Here is a 23,220-nt window from a genome sequence, read left to right as displayed (position 1 = left end):
CACTCACAGTCAGTATAGAATAGATTTTGTTCGAGAGACCTTTCCTTTTGGATAACATAGTTCTTTAAACATAGGATGTTAGATATGATTTGGGATTAGGTTGACTTGACCCCCCAGACTTCTGTTTCCACATGTAGAGCTAAATGTCAAGTCCCCTTCACCCCCTAGTTGCACGTCAATCACACGTCATGCTGCTGCGCGCGCATCTCTGCCAAGTATTTCTGTTGACATTGCGAAATTCTTTCATGGAACCACCCATTTGTGACATCATACCTAATGACGTTCTTTAGTTACGCCTAGTTACACCCATTTTAGTTACGCATGTATGTTTTTATCTCCGTTATCAACTGTTACGCCTCCTGCATCTGTTTCATTATAATGCCTCTTCTATAAAAATGATTACCTGTCAATAAAGTATGGTCCTTCACTTCCTGAACCTTCGTGGTGATGGAATATGGAGTCCACAATTCGAATTGATTTTGGAATAAAGCCCGTTCCGAACCTCTAATACCACGGATTCTGCCTCTTATTTTATTGAGCTATTCTTATTAATTTTCCGCATCAAATTAAGTACCGGTAATTAAATTATTTACCACATATATGGCGCCCGAACAGGGACACTTTCTCATCTCACGCGCCGGAGGTGCGTTGCAGGCCCGGTCTCCTGCCACAGCTGGACGGACAACAACGCGTACCCACAGGATTTCCTGTATCTCCCTCCTGCCGAGCGGGGGTAACTGAGGCTGCGATCAACACCCAGACGAGGCGGTGAGAAGTGCGAAGTATCCCGACCAGAGCCTAGCTGAGAGAGCAAGATCCGAGGTATACAGAGGCCCACCAGGTTCCGAAGTTCCGAAGTTTCGAGTCGAGTCCAGTCCGGTTCAAGTCCAGTTCAGTTCAGTTCCGAGGCCTTCCGTTCCGAGCTACCCGGTGAGTACCATTGTCGGGGAGGCGTTCTGACGTGCACATAGGTTGTGCCGGTCAAGACGGGTTTGGGTACACAAATCCGGTCTGCACTGTTTCAGCAGTGTATCTGTACTGTTTAGCAGTATATCTAGTATGTCTAGTATTTAATTCAGAATTACCTAGTTAGTGCCGAGTATTATGCTTAGTGACTAGTTCCCTAAATGGCCATCATTATTGTTCATTAAATGTTAAATGTTAAATGTTTTAAATACGTTCTGCATATTGTGGTGTGAATGACTGTTCATTATTGTGTTTTGTTGTATTAAACGTGTTCAAAATTAGGTATCAGACCAGTTCTCAATATGCCGCTCTTTTCGAAATTAAGACAGATCAAAACTAGAAAAGGGGTACTCGAAGAAGCTGTTCCCATTCCTCCTAGGGACACTCCAGGGTACTTCATGTATCATAAACATGGCCTAGACGCCATATTATTTCTTGATTTATGGGTAGACTACACCAAGGAATTACCAGAAAGTCAGAGGTGGCCCGCAGCTGGGACCTGGGATGCAGATTGCATCATGAAAGTAGAGGAAGAATTATGGAAAAAGAAAGCTAGACAGTCACAGAAAGATGCCATTGAATTATGGCGTAAAGAATCATATAGACGTACAGAAAAAGCGCTCAGACAGGAAGAGAAAAGTAAGGAGAATTCAAATAAAGTCCGAGAAAATCTATTAATTGAAGAAGGTACCCGAGTAAAATCAGAACAAGTAGACAGACAAAGAAATGCCCTTATGAATGGTATGTATCCTCTTCTAGCCGAAGGGTTACCTAAGGATACTCCGGAGATACCGAAAGACTTGCCACCTCCATTGTTTCCGATAAAAGCACATCCCAAAGGGCATCCCAGAACCGCAGAAGATGTTTTCCTTTCCTCTTATTTAGACGACGCAGCTCCCGAGTATGCTAATACTGCGCCACATAGACCGCCTGCCGAGGGGGTTCAACGCCAAGACCCTCCTCCGTCTGTACCTCCGCAACAACAAACTCCGACACAAGTTCCGGCAAGCACATCTGTTTCTACAGCTGTATCCACACCCATGGTTGCTATATCACGTTCAACGAATCCTTTCACATCCAGCACCCCAGGCGGTGCTACAGGAGGTACAACAAACATTTTTTCCACGCCACCCAGAGTAAATAAACTTTCCTTTCAAGAATTAGCCCACCAACGTACGCCCAAACTAGTAACTCCCGACATGCTTAAGGAACTTCTAGTAGATTGTAGATATGACCCTGTGCCCGGCAAAGAGGACGAAATGCTGCTGGCATCATTACGTATCCGACGAGCTGCAATATATTTAGGGAGGCTACCAGGAATGACTACACATTTAGAAAATATATATCACTTTGTCCAGTCAGGGCGAGATTCTGAGAGTATTAATAGAGCCATGGAGTACCAGAAAGTGGAGATACAGGGGGAACTGTTACGTTTCCTCATAAATTGTGTGATCAGAAATCAAGACCGACCAGGGGTAAATCCGGAAGAAATGCGAATTCTTACCACATGAAGTCGGAATATATCAGAGGGGAGACATGAAAAACGATTAAGTATAGTAGCTATGTGCCGAAAGATCCGCAAAGAAGTAGAACGAATACACGAAGAAAGATTAGCGGTAGACCAGCCAGAACAAACCGAGGAGGAGGAAGAATTAGAACTGCCCACAGGACAGTTAGAAACAATGGCCTATGTAGGTAGAGGAAGATCTTGTAATAATACTAGATGCTTTACTGATCCGATACGTCCGATACGTCCAGATAATAGCAGAAATTTCCGAACCCCTATAATAAATATAAGGTCCCCCGAACATTCGTTCCAAGCCGCTGACAAATTACTCCGAGAACGAAGGGGTTATCATATACTCGATTCTATGGACGAACAAGAATTAGCCAGGTCAGCCGTTCACTGGGTTGACAGTCCCGGAAAATATAGTGATGATACACTAACGCACACGTTTTTGAACCTCACCCCAGATGAACAGCGTTTAGCTGGTATCTATATGATTCAACAACTCCTTATATTATATAAAAGCCAACACTCCGATCCTGGTCCCTTACCTGATATATTGACTGAATTACTTACGAATAAATGGAGAGGTTCAGGTACTGAGTTAATTAGAGAAATACTAGAATCCAGAAAGCAGTACATTCTTTTTGTATGCCCCGAACATGTCTCACTGCCCATCAAGGAAAGAACGACGTATTATATGGATAGACAGAATCCCTTACGCGAAGTGCACCCGATAAAAGGTGATGACAATCAGTTTAAACGTGTGTTTGTATACACACCCATATCTAAAATAGAACTATTAGAAATGAAGAAAGTGGTACCCAGTCATGACAAAGACCCAGCGGGTTTCCACCGTGAAATTAAAGACATGTTGCTCATGGGAGAGTATACCTATTCCGACATTATGAAAATATTGAAGGTATTAATGCCTGCGGGCATTTACGAACAACTCAAAGAAAAGGATTGGGAGGTGGGAGACCAAAAGATAGATTGGACAGCATTAGAAAACGAAGAAACAGCTCGAGGTCCAGGTTCAGGGCTTGGGGAAAAGACCAAAACACTACCAGGTTTACTAGTACAGGTACTGCCACGTTTATTAACTACGAAAAAGGAAGACTGGGGTGCAATCTCAGCCTGTAAACAAAAGCAAGATGAAGACACTAGTGATTTTTATGCCCGATTCGAAAAATGTTTTGGTATAAATAGTGGAATAAAAGCAAGTAGCGAATCGTATCCACATCTGTTTGTGACAAAATTAGTTGAAAATTCCTTGCCCCAAGTTAAGAATAGAGTATTGAAATTCGAGAGTACCTGGCAAGGTAACACTCCGTCACAAATGTTACAAATGCTACAGTACCATCACAATAGAATTAGAGAGGAACAAGAACATGAACAAAGACGCATGAAAGACACGAAAATGAAAATGCTAGTTTCCCAGACAGTTCCAGCTGACGGTCATAAAAAGGGTATGACACAGTCCAGTGTTTCAGCAGGTTCTGTAAAAGGGACATGCAACTATTGTAAACAGCCAGGTCATTATGTACACGATTGTCCAGTTTTAAAACATAATATCGCCATAGGTAATACAAAAGAAAGACCACGGCCACTTAGACAGGATCAGAACCAACAAGGAGCCCCGCAGCATGCACAGTCCATGCCAGCTCCGCAACAGTCTATGCCAGCTCCACCACCGCAGCCTATTGCTGCTACACAAACAACGACACAACAGATGTACCAGACCGCACAGTATGACTATCCTGATTATCAACGATACTCATGAAACAGCCTAGAGAGGGAAGTTGGCTTACCCCTTATCGAGGTCCCTGTAGATCAAGAAGGACCTTATGTACACAGTGAACTATTAGGCCAAGATAGAAAATTTTTACTTGATACAGGGGCAAGCCGAACAACAATAAAACGTAGTGAAGTTCCAGGGGCACCCCTCTCAGGCTCACAGAATATTTCCCTTGGCTTTTCAGGAAAACCTATCATTAACGAAGTATCACAGCCTCTTCCACTTACGATTGGTCCCTTGACACGAACTACAGATTTATTGCTTACTAAATCCTGTCCAGAAAACCTGTTAGGTATAAAAACATTGAAAGCTCTAGGAGCTATAATATGTTGTTCTCCGGAAGGAGTAAGATTGTTTTTACGTGATTTCAAAGGGCACTATGTGTCCCGAGACATGGATCACCGACTGCAGACTTTACCCACACATTTATGGGCACAAGGCCCTACAGATGTTGGTTGCATGAACATTACACCATATCGAGTCACACTAAAGACAGGAGTGGTACTACCACGAATGCGACAATACAAGTTACCCCCAGATGCTGTAGTGGCTTTACTGCAAATCATTGACGAGCTTATTACCCAAGGAGTGGTTGTGGAAACCGACTCCAAGGTATGTAATTCCCCGATAATTCCGATTCTTAAACGAACTGACCCAAAAGCCCCGCCAGTATATCGATTGGTTATTGATCTGCGCGAATTAAATAAATGTATTGTACCACAATACCCCGTAGTCCCAGACATTTCTTCATTACTGACAGCCATTGATTCCGAAGCAACATTCTTTACTGTAATTGATCTCAAGAATGCCTTTTTCAGCGTCCCAATAGATCCGGAAAGCCAATACTTGTTCGGATTTAGTTTAAATGGACGAAGCTTTAAATTCACACGCGCACCTCAAGGATTCACAGAAAGCCCCAGCATCTATAGCCAAGCACTGAAACGAGAACTTGACAGTATCCACATGCCAGTCAACACTGCCCTGCTTCAATATGTCGATGATCTGCTGATCACCGCTAGAAGCGAACCTGAATGTGAAAAAGCCTCACTGACGGTTTTACAATTTTTGGCCGAAAAGGGGCACAAGGTGTCCCCTTCTAAGCTGCAATTCTGTGTCCAGCGAGTTGTTTACCTTGGGCACTCGCTGTCCAAGGAGGGAAGGCAGCTTACACCAGATCGCATCCAGTTAATTGCTAACATGCCAATACCCAAGACACAAAAGGAGGTGCGGGCTTTTATAGGCCTCACTTCATATTGTAGGCAGTGGATCCCTCAGTATGCATTTCTAGCAAAGCCACTCATTCAGTTGACAACACAGGAGGCAGCCACATCGACTGTCCTCCCTTGGACTCAGGAACATACCCAAGCTTTTGAAAGCCTAAAGAAAGCTTTATGTCAAGCACCTGTTTTAGCAACACCATGTTACAATAAACATTTTACGCTCTTTGTTACAGAACGCGAAGGTACTGCCTTGTCAGTACTCACACAGGAACAAGCAGGATCACACAAACCATGTGCTTATTTTTCTAGTACATTAGATCCCGTAGCTCAGGCTCTGCCTGCGTGCCTGAAATCAGTGGCAGCGACAGCTTTAGCAATCAGACAAAGCGATGCCATAGTGTTAGGACATCAATTGACAGTACAAGTACCACATGCAGTAGAGGTTCTCTTGAACCGCACACAGACACAACACTTGACTATAGCAAGACTTACCGGTTATGAATTAACATTGTTTCAGCCACACATAGAAATCAGACGTTGTAGTACATTGAATCCTGCCACACTGTTACCAGTAAACGGAACAGACCCACTAGCACATGATTGTATTGAAGTTATCACTATCACGACGAAACCCAGACAAGACTTGACAGACGTCCCATTGTCAGATCCAGACCTGACGTTGTATGTAGATGGGTCATGTATGAGAACAAGTACAGGAGAGTTAGTGGCCGCTTACGCAGTCACAACAGACACTGAAGTCATTGAAACAAATTGCATAAATACCTTGTCAGCTCAAGCAGCAGAGCTCATCGCTCTGACACAAGCCTGTATTCAAGCCACAAATAAGAAAGTCAACATATACACTGATTCACGTCATGCATTCGGAGTTGTACATGACTTCGGCGTGCTGTGGCGAGAGAGAGGTTATTTAACTTCTCACGGTGCCCACATTCAGCACGGACCCCTCATTCATGCCTTATTAGATGCAATACATCTACCCACTGCAATATCAATTATGAAATGTAAAGCTCATACGAAAGTTACTGATATCATTTCCCAAGGCAATGATCTAGCTGACAGAACAGCTAAACAGACTGCTCAAACTCACACATCTGACATGACAAAGACAGTAGTTCCGACACCAACACATTGCATGACGGTTAAGGATCCCGCTCTTGACGTAATTGACATACAGACACATGCTACACCAGATGAAATAAAGAAATGGACTGAATTAGGAGGGATCCAAACGGATCAAGGATGGATGACGAAGGAAAAATATGTATGGTTCCTTCCTGACTCTATGGTTCAGGTTATCATTAATACAATACATAGTCCAGCGCACCTAGGAGAAAAAGCTATGCTAGACAGCATTCAACACATTTGGTTCAACAAACATTTACGAGCAGCAGCTAAACAAAAAGTTCGTACCTGTATGATCTGTTGTCAGTTTAACCCAGGTAAAAGCATTCCCATAGAACAGGGTGGATTTCATCCTCCTGATCACCCTTTTGAAGTCCTCCAGATGGATTATATCCAGATGGAACGATGTCGAGGATTCAAATATGTTCTTGTAGTTGTCTGTGCTCTTTCCCGTTGGACAGAGGCATACCCGGTCTCAGATTACACTGCCCCGACTACTGCCAAACAGTTGGTTCGAGAATTCTTCCCACGGTACGGTTTACCACGTGTTGTCTACTCAGATAACGGCCAGCCGTTCTCATCCGAACTAATGAAACACGTTTCACTTTTGTTAGGCTATCAATGGAGATTTCACTGTGTCCGACACCCCGAGGCAGCAGGTCTCGTGGAACGACATAATCAAACTCTGAAAATTAGATTGTCCAAAATATGTAGAGAGAAAGGTGTCGACTGGGTAGTAGCCTTACCAGTTGCACTCTTTTACATGAGAATGGTAGCGCACTCTCGAACAGGGCTATCCCCTTATGAGGTGATCTTTGGCAGACCACCAAATATGTGGGGGACGCCTATACCACGCAAAATAACTGATGTTGACTGTAATATGCTGACAGATTACTTGGCTTCCTTGATGTCTGCACTACAATCTTGTCGTTCACAGGTAGCTGCAGCCTTTCCCGACAACACCGAGGTGAAACCCCATGACGTAGTTCCCGGGGACCTGGTGTTAGTGCGGAATTTTGACCGGAAGACTCAGCTGGATCCTAGGTGGAAATCGCCTCAACTTGTACTGCTCACCACGAGGACAGCCGTGAAGATCGAAGGTCGCAAAGGTTGGATACATTCAAGTCATATCAAGAAATTTCATGGACTACCGTCTGATGTAAACGATACACCTCGCGTGTCTTCACCGATTGACTCAAAGCTTCCTTTGGTTGAACAGAGTGACAAGGAACTATACAAACTAAAATTACGGTCTAATAAGTCAGACAATTTGATTGTTTAAGTCCTCTCCAAGGTGAATCGGTCGAATTTGTCTCTGACATGTATCCCCTAGACCTGAATAGAGAAAGAAACCGAAAGATGCAGTTGAAAAAACATGCGTACTGTAAATCACTGCGTAGTCATTGCACAGTGACGTTATTAATTTTGTTTTTCTTAAGTCTTTTAATAATCGCTGCAAGTATATTGTTGCACATATATTATCCTATTTCTAAACATGTTTACAATGTTACTGCTGAACATTCTTTTAGTGAATTACCCCCGCATGAGTTGTCCTATAGATTTGCGCTGCGCAATAACACTTTTATTAGTATGTTACATCATTCCCATCAGACTAGCAATGCTACAAATTGTTGGATATGTGGCCGACTCCCTCCCTATCAGAATAGGGAATTCTGCCTCTCTTTCCATATCCGTTCACACACAATGGCTCCTGTGGAGCATGGTTTAGTTTAATTAATTCCTTAGATTCAAACTCAGTAACTTATCAAGACAATTGGGTATGGGGAAACCTGAACATAGTTTTACTTAAAGTCTGCTACCCTAACAAGGAGGGACTTCCCAAAAGAACAGGAACTGATCTAGAAAATGAAGTATATGGATTAGGGAATTTCACGCTTAATCTCATGATCCTGAATGTCGAATCTGAAGCTGCACCAATTTTTCCCGCTATGTCAGTATTTCCAGTTAAAGGTGAATTGTGTGTAAGAAAGAATGGTTCCATACATATGGGCCATAGTAAATGCACCACTGTAATAGAATTCAGTGATCAAGGCAAGTCTACATTTAGAGCTTCTCGCCATTCCTACTTCGTATGTGGTCAGACTGCATATATACGTTTGCCTCTAGATTGGGATGGTACCTGTTACATCGGATTCCTTTTACCACCTGTTTTCCTAGCTCCTCCTGATTATCACAGAAATACCCATTTAGTACACAATAGAGAACGGAGAGATCTCCCAATTGTCGATTACACTGAGACGGCATGGGAAAAGTATACAGATTTCAATAAAGGTCTCTTTCCCTATATAGGTACAGTCACTAATAGTAAGTTGATACGTAGATTAACCAGAACCCTTGAAGCAGTAGTGAACGAAACTATTTCCGCCTTAGGCAATTTAACAGAAGAGCAGTCTGCTATGCGGATTGTTGTGCTTCAAAATCGTCTTGTCCTTGACGTCATCCTGGCCGATAGGGGCGGAGCTTGTAGGGTCATCGGATCAAGTTGTTGCATTTTCATACCAGAAAATTCGCCATCTGTATATAAAGCCATAACTCGCCTTCATAAGATTGTAAGCCAGATACACCAGAATCCAGGCACCTGGACTTGGTCCGGTTGGTTTTGGAGTGTATTGTCAGCCTGGGGATGGAGGGTCCTATCCTTCCTAGGTATTGGCTTTCTCATACTATTCAGTTGCTGCTTATGCCTACAATGTGGACCAGCGATTTGTGGTCTGTGTGCCACGTCGTGTATTCCACCACCAAGATTTCATTCATCCCGGAAGAAGAAAGAAGAACAAATGATGCTATATGAACAGATCGACGGATTGATGAAGATTGCAGGGGCATGCAAAGCGGGCACAAGCGCCTGTGTAATACGGCCTCTGAGGTCTAAGTTTAGACCTAAAGTCTAACTTTACTACTAGTAAAGTGAGACTTTTGGTCTAAGTTTACTTTTGTGAATTGGGCCCTCTGTGTTTCTGGGGTCCTACATTTTATGAACCCCTCAACAATCCCCCCTGAGAATTTTCATCCATTTATGAGCAGCCCCAAGGCTGGAGCTTTTGGGCTCCACGCGGGAGTCCAGCAGTCTCCAGGGGTTAGCTCTACGGTCGCATGTTATGCTGCCTGAACATGTATAAAAAAGACGCAGAGACAAGTTATGGTTGTTTTCAAAGTTTTCTTAATCTTTTATATTCCCAGTCATTTTTGATTACAGTTATAATGCTTTGCTGGCTTTAAGCAATGCACATACACATGATTATTGAATATAGTGAAATGATGATTACTGGTAACGTGGTTTGTTTGCCTTTTAATGTGGTAGGCCTTGGACTGCTCTGCTTCACTACCCGGAGAGTCAATCGCTACAGTGAGGGGTGTGGCTCCCAGTAGGGGCAAATTGGGGACCTATTACTCGCAAAAGCCTCACATCAGGAACAACTAATAACCCAATTTCTAACAACATTTTAGAACATTATTTTCTTATTTCAAGATGGCCGCCACATTGCATCAAGATGCATGGTGGTGGCCATCTTGGAAGTCTAAAAAATAGAATTACATGATGGCAGTCTGCACTATTGTCTTTACCAAATGTTAGCAGAATTTTGTTGCAGAAATTGGCAAAGCCAATTGTGGCGAACAGCCTTTTTGGAACAATTCTTTCTCTGCGTCCAAGATGGCTGCTCATTGAGTTTGCTGATGGCTGCCTCATTGAGTTTGCATGGAAGCCATCTTGGATTGGCATGATATTATTTAGTGTACTTATTGCTATACTGTCCTAAGTTGACCCACATGTTACGTCTATCCTCGATGAGACGGCCATCTTGGAAGTATACAAAATAGCAATCCATGATGGCTGCACACATCTATTGGTTTTGTCAATGATTTTACCTTGTAAAGCTAAAACAGCTACAAAAAAGCACTAGCAAAGCAAGACTAATTAGCTTTGTCAGTGCCTGTTTAAAAGGGATAGTGCTTTGACAATTTGCTTATTATGTGTGATATGTGTGCTGCCTAAACTAGTCATTTCACCCACACCACTGTGGAAATATGGATTTTTCTGATCAGTTATGTCCCCTATCTTGGACCCCAACGGTTTCATGTATAAATCACAAGTACATGTATGTTCCCTCCAGTTCCAGTTATGAAGACGCAAACACTTGTGCGTCCACCGCCAACATGTCCTCTTTCAGATCCGCCATGAATGGGCCGGATATTCCATTCCTAAGTATGAAAGGCCACCGGCTTTATATGGTTCACTTATGCCATTTTACAGTCCAGGCAAGTAGGCCCTGATTCTGCCATCAAGCTTTTCCTGCCTTCTGCCTTTGAAAGCTCCAGTCTGAGCTCGCATCTGTATCCATGAACTTTGTCCTCATTCTCTGCGCAGCTAACGGTGCCTGACATCAGCCTGTTGCCTGCCAAAAACTGTATTTCACCTTCGAAATTATCTGCTCCGCTCCCTACCCAATGCATTCCTGTCTAGTAGCTTAAGTAAACATTCTTCCAGCTACCAAGCAAAAGGCCCGGCTTCTCTGTCTTTATGCAAGTAATTCATAGCCCCGTTCTATGGAAGATTTCTGCCCCCGCATCTAGTATAGACACTTAGACGCTTGTACACGCACTCACAGTCAGTATAGTCAGTATAGAATAAGATTCTACTCTAAGAGACTTCTCTTTTGGATAACACAGTTCTTTAAACATAGGATGTTAGATATGATTTGGGATTAGGTTGACTTGACCCTCTAGACTTCTGTCGCCACATGTAGAGCTAAATGTCAAGTCCCCTTCACCCCCTAGTTGCACGTCAATCACACGTCATGCTGCTGCGCGCGCATTTCTGCCAAGTATTTCTGCTGACATTACGAAATTCTTTCATGGAACCACCCTATTATGACATCATACCTGATGACGTTCTTTAGTTACACCCAGTTACACCCACTTTTGCTACGCATGTATGTTTTATCTTTACTATCAATTGTTACGCCTCCTGCATTTGTTTCACTGTAATGCCTATTGTATAAAAATGATTACCTGTCAATAAAGTAAGGTCTTCACTTCCTGAACCTTCGTGGTGATGGAATATGGAGCGCATCAATTTAAATTGATTTTGGAATAAAGCCCGTTCCGAACCTCTAATACCACGGATTCTGCCTCTTATTTTACTGAGCTATTGTTATAGATTTTCCGCATCAAATTAAGTTCCGGTAATTAAATTATTTACCACATAAATGGCGCCCGAACAGGGACACTTTCTCATCTCACGCGCCGGCGGTGCGTTGCAGGCCCGGTCTCCTGTCACAGCTGGACGGACGACAACGCGTACCCACAGGATTTCCTGTATCTCCCTCCTGCCGAGCGGGGGTAACTGAGGCTGCGATCAACACCCAGACGAGGCGGTGAGAAGTGCGAAGTATCCCGACCAGAGCCTAGCTGAGAGAGCAAGATCCGAGGTATACAGAGGCCCACCAGTTTCCGAAGTTTCCGAAGTTCCGAGTCGAGTCCAGTCCGGTTCAAGTTCAGTTCAGTTCCGAGGCCTTCCGTTCCGAGCTACCCGGTGAGTACCATTATCGGGGAGGCGTTCTGACGTGCACATAGGTTGTGCCGGTCAAGACGGGTTTGGGTACACAAATCCGGTCTGCACTGTTTCAGCAGTGTATCTGTACTGTTTAGCAGTATATCAAGTATGTCTAGTATATAATTCAGATTTACCTAGTTAGTATCGAGTATTATGCTTAGTGACTAGTTTCCCTAAATGACCATCATTGTCTATTCATTAAATGTTAAATGTTAAAATGTTTTAAATATGTTCTGTATATTGTGGTGTGAATGACTGTTCATTATTGTGTTTTATGGTATTAAACGTGTTCAAAATTAGGTATCAGATCAGTTCTCAATATGCCGCTCTTTTCGAAATTAAGACAGATCACAACTAGAAAAGGGGTACTCGAAGAAGCTGTTCCCATTCCTCCTAGGGACACTCCAGGGTACTTCATGTATCATAAACATGGCCTAGACGCCATATTATTTCTTGATCTATGGGTAGACTACACCAAGGAATTACCAGAAAGTCAGAGGTGGCCCGCAGCTGGGACCTGGGATGCAGATTGCATTATGAAAGTAGAAGAAGAATTATGGAAAAAGAAAGCTAGACAGTCACAGAAAGATGCCATTGAATTATGGCGTAAAGAATCATATAGACGCACAGAAAAAGCGCTCAGACAGGAAGAGAAAAGTAAGGAGAATTCAAATAAAGTTCGAGAAAGTGTATTAATTGAAGAAGGTACTCGAGTAAAGTCAGAACAAACAGACAGACAAAGAAATGCCCTTGTGAATGGTATGTATCCTCTTCTGGCCGAAGGATTACCTAAGGCTACTCCGGAAATACCAAAAGACTTGCCACCCCCATTGTTTCCGATAAAAGCACATCCCAAAGGGCATCCCAGATCCGCGGAAGATGTTTTTCTTTCCTCTTATTTAGACGACGCAGCTCCCGAGTATGCTAATGCTGCGCCACATAGACCGTCTGCCGAGGGGGTTCAACGCCAAGACCCTCCTCCGTCTGTACCTCTGCAACAGCAAACCCCGACACAAGTTCCGGCAAGCACATCTGTTTCTACATCTGCATCCACACCTATGGTTGCTATATCCCGTTCAACGAATCCTTTCATATCCAGCACCCCAGGTGGTGCTACCGGAGGTGCATCAAGCATTTTTTCTACGCCACCCAGAACAAATAAACTGTCCTTTCAAGAATTAGCCCACCAACGTACACCCAAACTAGTAACTCCCAACACGCTCAAGGAACTTCTAATAGATTGTAGATATGACCCAGTGCCCGGAAAAGGGGACGAAATGATGCTGGCATCATTACGTATCCGACGAGCTGCAATATACTTAGGGAAGCTACCAGGAATGACTGCACATTTAGAAAATATATACCACTTTGTTCAGTCAGGGCGAGACCCTGAGAGTATTAACAGAGCCATGGAGTACCAAAAGGTGGAAATCCAGGGGGAACTGTTACGTTTCCTCATAAACTGTGTGATCAGAAATCAAGATCAACCAGGGGTAAGTCCGGAAGAAATGCAAATTCTTACCACTTGGGGTAAAAATATATCAGAGGGGAGACACGATAAACGATCATGTATAGTAGCTATGAGCCGAAAGATCCGCAAAGAAATAGAACGAATACACGAAGAAAGATTAGCAGTAGACGAACCTGAACAAACCGAGGATGAGGAAGAATTAGAACTGCCCACAGGACAGTTAGAAACCATGGCCTATGTAGGTAGAGGAAGATCTTGCAATAATACTAGATGCTTTACTGATCCGATATGTCCGATACGTCCAGATAATAACAGAAAATTCCAAACTCCTATAATAAATACAAGGTCCCCCGAACATTCGTTCCAAGCCGCAGACAAATTACTCCGAGAACGAAGGGGTTATCATATACTTGATTCTATGGACGAACAAGAATTAGCCAGGTCAGCCGTTCACTGGGTTGATAGTCCTGGAAAATATGGTGATGATACACTAGCGCATACGTTTTTGAACCTCGCCCCAGATGAACAGCGTTTAGCTGGTATCTATATGATTCAACAACTCCTTATATTATATAAAAGCCAACACTCCGATCCTGGCTCCTTACCAGATATATTGACTGAATTACTTACGAATAAATGGAGAGGTTCCGGTACTAAGTTAATTAGAGAAATACTAGAATCTAGAAGGCAGTACATTCTTTTTGTATGTCCTGAACATGTCTCACTGCCCATCAAGGAAAGAACGACGTATTACATGGATAGACAAAATCCCTTACGAGAAGTGCACCCGATAAAGGGTGATGACAATGAGTTTAAACGTGTGTTTGTATACATACCCATATCCAAAATAGAACTATTAGAAATGAAGAAAGTGGTACCCAGTCATGACAAAGACCCAGCGGGTTTCCACCGTGAAATTAAAGATATGTTACTCATGGGAGAATATACCTACCCCGACATTATGACAATATTGAAGGTATTATTGCCTGCGGGCATTTACGAAAAACTCAAGGAAAAGGATTGGGAGGTGGGAGACCAGAAGATAGATTGGACAGCATTAGAAAACGAAGAAAAAGCTCGAGGTCCAGGTTCAGGGCTCGGGGACAAGACCAAAGCACTACCAGGTTTACTAGTACAGGTATTGCCACGTTTATTAACTACGAAAAAGGAAGACTGGGGTGCAATCTCAGCCTGTAAACAAAAATCAGATGAAGACACTAGTGATTTCTATTCCCGATTTGAGAAATGTTTTGGTATAAATAGTGGAATAAAAGCAAGTAGCGAGTCGTATCCACATCTGTTTGTGACAAAGTTAGTTGAAAATGCCTTGCCCCAAGTTAAGAATAGAATATTGAAGTTCGAGAGTACCTGGCAAGGTAACACTCCATCACAAATGTTACAAATGCTACAGTACCATCACAATAGAATTAGAGAAGAACAAGAACATGAACATAGACGCATGAAAGACACGAAAATGAAAATGCTAGTTTCCCAGACAGTGCCAGCCGACGGTCATAAGAAGGGTATAACACAGTCCAGTGTTTCAACAGGTCCTGTAAAAGGGACGTGCAACTATTGTAAACAGCCAGGTCATTATGTACACGATTGTCCAGTTTTAAAACATAATATTGCCATAGGTAACGCAAAAGAAAGACCACGACCAATTAGACAGGATCAGAACCAACAAGGAGCCCCGCAGCATGCACAGTCCATGCCAGCTCTGCAACAGTCTATGCCAGCTCCACCACCGCAGCCTATTGCTGCCACACAAACAACGACCCGACAGATGTATCAGACCGCACAGTATGACTATCCTGATTATCAACGATACTCATGAAACAGCCTAGAGAGGGAAGTTGGCTTACCCCTTATTGAGGTCCCTGTAGATCAAGAAGGACCTTATGTACACAGTGAACTGTTAGGTCAAGATAGAAAATTCTTACTTGATACAGGGGCAAGTCGAACAACAATAAAACGTAGTGAAGTTCCAGGGGCACCCCTCTCAGGCACACAGAATATTTCCCTGGGCTTTTCAGGAAAACCCATCATTAACGAAGTAACACAGCCTCTTCCACTTACGATCGGTCCCTTGACACGAACTACAGATTTATTGCTTACTAAATCATGTCCAGAAAACCTGTTAGGTATAAAAACTTTGAAAGCTCTAGGAGCTATAATATGTTGTTCTCCGGAAGGAGTAAGATTGTTTTTACGTGATTTCAAAGGGCACTACGTGTCCCGAGACATGGATCACCGATTACAGACTTTACCGACACATTTATGGGCACAAGGCCCTACAGATGTTGGTTGCATGAACATTACACCATATCGAGTCACACTAAAGGCAGGAGTGGTACTTCCACGAATGCGACAATACAAGTTACCCCCAGATGCTGTAGTGGCTTTACTACAAATCATTGACGAACTTATTACCCAAGGAGTGGTTGTGGAAACTGACTCCAATGTATGTAATTCACCGATAATTCCGATTCTTAAACGAACCGATCCAACAGCCCCGCCAGTATATCGATTGGTTATTGATCTGCGCGAATTAAATAAATGCATAGTACCACAATACCCCGTAGTCCCAGACATTTCTTCATTACTGACAGCCATTGATTCCGAAGCAACATTCTTTACTGTAATTGATCTCAAGAATGCCTTTTTCAGCGTCCCAATAGATCCGGAAAGCCAATACTTGTTCGGATTTAGTTTAAATGGACGTAGCTTCAAATTCACACGCGCACCTCAAGGATTCACAGAAAGCCCCAGCATTTATAGCCAAGCACTGAAACGAGAACTCGACAGTATCCACATGCCAGTCAACACTGCCCTGCTCCAATATGTCGATGATCTACTGATCACCGCTAGAAGCGAATCTGAATGTGAAAAAGCCTCACTGACGGTTTTACAATTTTTGGCCGAAAAGGGGCACAAGTTGTCCCCTTCTAAGCTGCAATTCTGTGTCCAGCGAGTTGTTTACCTTGGTCACTCGCTGTCCAAGGAGAGAAGGCAGCTTACACCAGATCGCATCCAGCTAATTGCTAATATGCCAGTACCCAAGACACAAAAGGAGGTGCGGGCTTTCATAGGCCTCACTTCATATTGTAGGCAGTGGATCCCTCAGTATGCATTTCTAGCAAAACCACTCATTCAATTGACAACACAGGAGGCAGCCACATTGACTGTTCTCCCTTGGACTCAGGAACATACACAGGCTTTTAAAAGCCTAAAGAAAGCCTTATGCCAAGCACCTGTTTTAGCAACACCATGTTACAATAAACAGTTTACACTCTTCGTTACAGAACGCGAAGGTACTGCCTTGTCAGTACTCACACAGGAACAAGCAGGATCACACAAACCATGTGCTTATTTTTCTAGTACATTAGATCCCGTAGCTCAGGCTTTGCCTGCGTGCCTGAAATCAGTGGCAGCAACGGCTTTAGCAATCAGACAAAGCGATGCCATAGTATTAGGACATCCATTGACAGTACAAGTACCACATGCAGTAGAGGTTCTCTTGAACCGCACACAAACACAACACTTGACTATAGCACGACTTACTGGTTACGAATTAACATTGTTTCAGCCACATATAGAAATCAGACGTTGTAGTACATTGAATCCTGCCACACTGTTACCAATAAACGGAACAGACCCACTAGCACATGATTGTATTGAAGTTATCACTATCACGACGAAACCCAGACAAGATTTGACAGACGTCCCATTGTCAGACCCAGACCTGACGTTGTATGTAGATGGTTCATGTATGAGAACAGGTACAGGAGAGCTAGTGGCCGCTTACGCAGTCACAACAGACACTGAAATCGTTGAAACAAATTGCATAAATACCTTGTCAGCTCAAGCAGCAGAGCTCATCGCTCTGACACAAGCCTGTATTCAAGCCGCAAATAAAAAAGTCAACATATACACTGATTCACGTTACGCATTCGGAGTTGTACATGACTTCGGCGTGCTGTGGCGAGAGAGAGGTTATTTAACTTCTCACGGTGCCCACATTCAGCACGGACCCCTCATTCATGCCTTATTAGATGCAATACATCTACCCACTGCAATATCAATTATGAAATGTAAAGCTCATACGAAAGTTACTGATATCATTTCTCAAGGCAATGATCTAGCTGACAAAACAGCTAAACAGACTGCTCAAACTCGAACATCCGACATGACAAAGACAATAGTCCCGACACCAACATATTGCATGATGGTTAAGGATCCCGCTCTTGACGTAATTGACATACAGACACATGCTACACCAGACGAAATAAAGAAATGGACTGAGTTAGGAGGGATCCAAACGGATCAAGGATGGATGACGAAGGAAAAATCTGTGTGGTTCCTTCCTGATTCAATGGTCCAAGTTATAATTAATACTGTACATAGTCCAGCACATCTAGGAGAAAAAGCTATGCTAGACAGCATTCAACACATTTGGTTTAACAAACATTTACGAGCAGCAGCTAAACAAAAAGTTCGTACCTGTATGATCTGTTGTCAGTTTAACCCAGGTAAAAGCATTCCCGTAGAACAGGGTGGATTTCAGCCTCCTGATCACCCTTTTGAAGTCCTCCAGATGGATTATATCCAGATGGAACGATGTCGAGGATTCAAATATGTTCTCGTAGTTGTCTGTGCTCTTTCCCGTTGGACAGAGGCATACCCGGTTTCAGATTACACTGCCCCGACTACTGCCAAACAGTTGGTTCGAGAATTCTTCCCACGATACGGTTTACCACGTGTTGTCTACTCAGATAACGGCCAGCCGTTCTCATCCGAATTAATGAAACACGTTTCACTTTTGTTAGGCTATCAGTGGAAATTTCACTGTGTCCGACACCCCGAGGCAGCAGGTCTCGTGGAACGACATAACCAAACCCTGAAAATTAGATTGTCCAAAATTTGTAGAGAGAAAGGTGTCGACTGGGTAGTAGCCTTACCCGTTGCACTCTTTTACATGAGAATGGTAGCACACTCTCGAACAGGGCTATCCCCTTATGAGGTGATCTTCGGTAGACCACCAAATATGTGGGGGACGCCTATACCACGCAAAATAACTGATATTGACTGTAATATGCTGACAGATTACTTGGCTTCCTTGATGTCTGCACTACAATCTTGTCGTTCACAGGTAGCTGCAGCTTTTCCCGACAACACCGAGGTGAAACCCCATGACGTAATTCCAGGGGATTTGGTTCTAGTGAGGAACTTTGATCGGAAGTCTCAACTGGATCCTAGGTGGAAGTCGCCTCAACTCGTATTGTTAACGACGAGGACAGCCGTGAAGATCGAAGGTCGAAAAGGCTGGATACATTCAAGTCATATCAAGAAATTTCATGGACTACCGTCAGACGTAAACGACACACCTTGCGTGTCTTCCCCGATTGACTCTAAACTTCCTTTGGTTGAACTGACTAACCATGAACGATATAAACTAAAACTCAGGTCTAACCAGTCAGGCAATTTGATTGTTTAAGTCCTCTCCAAGGTGAATCGGTCGAATTTGTCTCTGACATGTACTCCTTAGACCTGTGTAGAGAAAGAAACAGAAGGATAAAGCTGAAACGACATGCGTACTGTAAATCACTGCGTAGTCATTGCACAATGACGTTATTAATTTTGTTTTTCTTAAGTCTTTTGATAATTACTGCAAGTATATTGTTGCACATATATTATCCTATTTCTAGACATGTTTATAATGTTACTGCTGAACATTCTTTTAGTGAATTACCTCCGCATGAGTTGTCTTATAGATTTGCGCTGCGCAATAACACGTTTATTAGTATGTTACATCATTCCCATCAGGTTAGCAATGCTACAAATTGTTGGATATGTGGTCGACTCCCTCCCTATCAGAACTATAAAGGAATACTACCTCTTTTTCCATACCCATTCACACACAATGGATCCTGTGGAGCATGGTTTAGTTTAATTAATTCCCTAGATTCGAATTCTGCAGTTTATCAAGACAACTGGGTATGGGGAAAACTGAACTTAGGTTTACTAAAAGTCTGCTACCCTAACAAGGAGGGACTTCCCAAAAGAACAGGAACTGATCTAGAAAATGAAGTATATGGATTAGGTAATTTTACGCTTAATCTTATGATCCTAAATGTCGAATCCGAAGCTACTCCAATTTTGCCCGCCATGTCAGTATTTCCAGTTAAAGGTGAATTATGTGTAAGAAAGAATGGTTCCATACATATGGGCCATAGTAGATGCACCACTGTGATAGAATTTAGTGATCAAGGCAAGTCTACATTTAGAGCTTCCCGCCATTCCTACTTCATATGTGGTCAGACGGCATATATACGTTTGCCACTAGATTGGGATGGTACCTGCTACATCGGATTCCTTTTGCCACCTGTTTTCCTAGCTCCTCCTGATTATCATAGAAATTCTCATTTAGTACACAATAGAGAAAGGAGAGATCTCCCAATAGTCGATTACACTGAGACCGCATGGGAAAAATACACAGATTTCAATAAAGGTCTCTTCCCCTATATAGGTACAGTTACCAATAGTAAGCTGATACGTAGATTAACCAGAACCCTTGAAGCAGTAGTGAACGAAACTATTTCCGCCTTAGACAATTTAACAGAAGAGCAGTCTGCTATGCGGATTGTTGTGCTTCAAAATCGTCTTGTCCTTGACGTCATCCTGGCCGATAGGGGCGGAGCTTGTAGGGTCATCGGATCAAGTTGTTGCATTTTCATACCAGAAAATTCGCCATCTGTATATAAAGCCATAACTCGTCTTCATAAGATTGTAAGCCAGATACACCAGAATCCAGGCACCTGGACTTGGTCCGGTTGGTTTTGGAGTGTATTATCTACCTTTGGATGGAAGGTCCTATCCTTCCTAGGTATTGGCTTTCTCATACTATTCAGTTGCTGTCTATGTCTACAATGTGGACCAGCGATTTGTGGTCTGTGTGCCACATCGTGTATTCCACCACCAAGATTTCATTCATTCCAGAAGAAAAAAGAAGAACAAATGATGCTATATGAACAGATCAACGGATTGATGAAGATTGATATCTCTTGACGGGCAAGTAGGGGACAAGGAGGGAATGTGGAAATATGGATTTTTCTGATCAGTTATGTCCCCTATCTTGGACCCCAACGGTTTCATGTATAAATCACAAGTACATGTATGTTCCCTCCAGTTCCAGTTATGAAGACGCAAACACTTGTGCGTCCACCGCCAACATGTCCTCTTTCAGATCCGCCATGAATGGGCCGGATATTCCATTCCTAAGTATGAAAGGCCACCGGCTTTATATGGTTCACTTATGCCATTTTACAGTCCAGGCAAGTAGGCCCTGATTCTGCCATCAAGCTTTTCCTGCCTTCTGCCTTTGAAAGCTCCAGTCTGAGCTCGCATCTGTATCCATGAACTTTGTCCTCATTCTCTGCGCAGCTAACGGTGCCTGACATCAGCCTGTTGCCTGCCAAAAACTGTATTTCACCTTCGAAATTATCTGCTCCGCTCCCTACCCAATGCATTCCTGTCTAGTAGCTTAAGTAAACATTCTTCCAGCTACCAAGCAAAAGGCCCGGTTTCTCTGTCTTTATGCAAGTAATTCATAGCCCCGTTCTATGGAAGATTTCTGCCCCCGCATCTAGTATAGACACTTAGACGCTTGTACACGCACTCACAGTCAGTATAGTCAGTATAGAATAAGATTCTACTCTAAGAGACTTCTCTTTTGGATAACACAGTTCTTTAAACATAGGATGTTAGATATGATTTGGGATTAGGTTGACTTGACCCTCTAGACTTCTGTCGCCACATGTAGAGCTAAATGTCAAGTCCCCTTCACCCCCTAGTTGCACGTCAATCACACGTCATGCTGCTGCGCGCGCATTTCTGCCAAGTATTTCTGCTGACATTGCGAAATTCTTTCATGGAACCACCCTATTATGACATCATACCTGATGACGTTCTTTAGTTACACCCAGTTACACCCACTTTTGCTACGCATGTATGTTTTATCTTTACTATCAATTGTTACGCCTCCTGCATTTGTTTCACTGTAATGCCTATTGTATAAAAATGATTACCTGTCAATAAAGTAAGGTCTTCACTTCCTGAACCTTCGTGGTGATGGAATATGGAGCGCATCAATTTAAATTTATTTTGGAATAAAGCCCGTTCCGAACCTCTAATACCACGGATTCTGCCTCTTATTTTACTGAGCTATTGTTATAGATTTTCCGCATCAAATTAAGTTCCGGTAATTAAATTATTTACCACACCACTCATGAATGCACACTTCTCATCCGTCCTATGCCCAGAACATAAAAGCATAAAAGGAGGCACTCGGTATTAGAGAGAGCGTGAAGTGACACCTGCAAACATCGAGAACTGGCCTGATACTTGTTGTGAGAAGTTGGCCTGATATATGCTGTCCACTAGTTCTAGTGGGCATCCTGTATCAGTCCAAACAACCCCTTATGGTGATAGGTTAAAGACAACCTTTATTGAAAGCTATCCTAGTGGTAGCTATGGAGAGCAGCCTTCAGGCTAAGTCTTGAAGGAGTGTAAAGCAGCTTGTTTTACCAGTCTATAATCTCTTGAATTACCAAATGAAAGGACAACCACACCAGGTATATGTTTAAAATATATATGTATTTAGGTTAAAACACACCCCTCTAGTCTCTTTATGAGACTGGAGTTCGAAGTACTTAATTTACAAGTTAGCAATCAACAGTAACAGCACAAATACACGTTTGGGCCCTAGGGGCGTACCAAACCATATACCAATAAAGTGGTATAAGAACCACGACGGAACTAGACACAAGGCCTAGAGCCTGTGGAATCGCTGGGACCCCAAGGAACCACCCAAGGTAGTGATACAGGGGACCCACGGGGACCGTGTGCAGTGTGTAAACACAGCCACGGTTTCCCGTTAGCTTCTATGGGCAATGTCGCGGTTGGAAATTTAAAGATTATTAACACTTAGAATCGAGTCAGGACCAAACCCTTTTGGACTTAGTAAGTTCTAGGGCTAGCACCCACGGGAGCACCGGAGTACTCGTGTTACCTCACCCAGGGAAGCCGGGTGCATAGGTGTCTTTTGGTGTCGGGTCGCGTCGTCGATTTCAATGGAAGCTGGTGAAGAAGTGCAGCTGTGAAGTACTCCAATTTTTGAGACCCCAGAGGTGCTAGGGGTAGCACCCTATGACTTCGAGTACTTCCTGATGTGGTATTATAAAATTCTGCATATCTTGATAATATCACAAAGAACTTGGCAACAGAAGCTGAAATATGAAAAGACATCTTTATTAAACTCAAATGAGTGAGACTACGTCGCACAGAAGCCTTAGCAACTGAATGAGGCAGTCTCCAGAACAAAAAACAGTCTTCCCTTATATACACAATCTTGTGCCTCAGGCACACATTCTTCAGTTTATGGTATGGTCATTCATAAGTATATATTACAAACGAAAGAGCAGAGTCATGATGACCATCCCACATTCCAGTTAAACCAGCCCGCAATTATTTACCCAGCAA

Source organism: Triturus cristatus, chromosome 8, assembly GCF_964204655.1.
Source record: "Triturus cristatus chromosome 8, aTriCri1.1, whole genome shotgun sequence".
Lineage (NCBI taxonomy): Eukaryota > Metazoa > Chordata > Amphibia > Caudata > Salamandridae > Triturus > Triturus cristatus.
The sequence above is the reverse complement of the archived record's forward strand: the minus strand, read 5'-3'. Positions refer to the sequence as shown.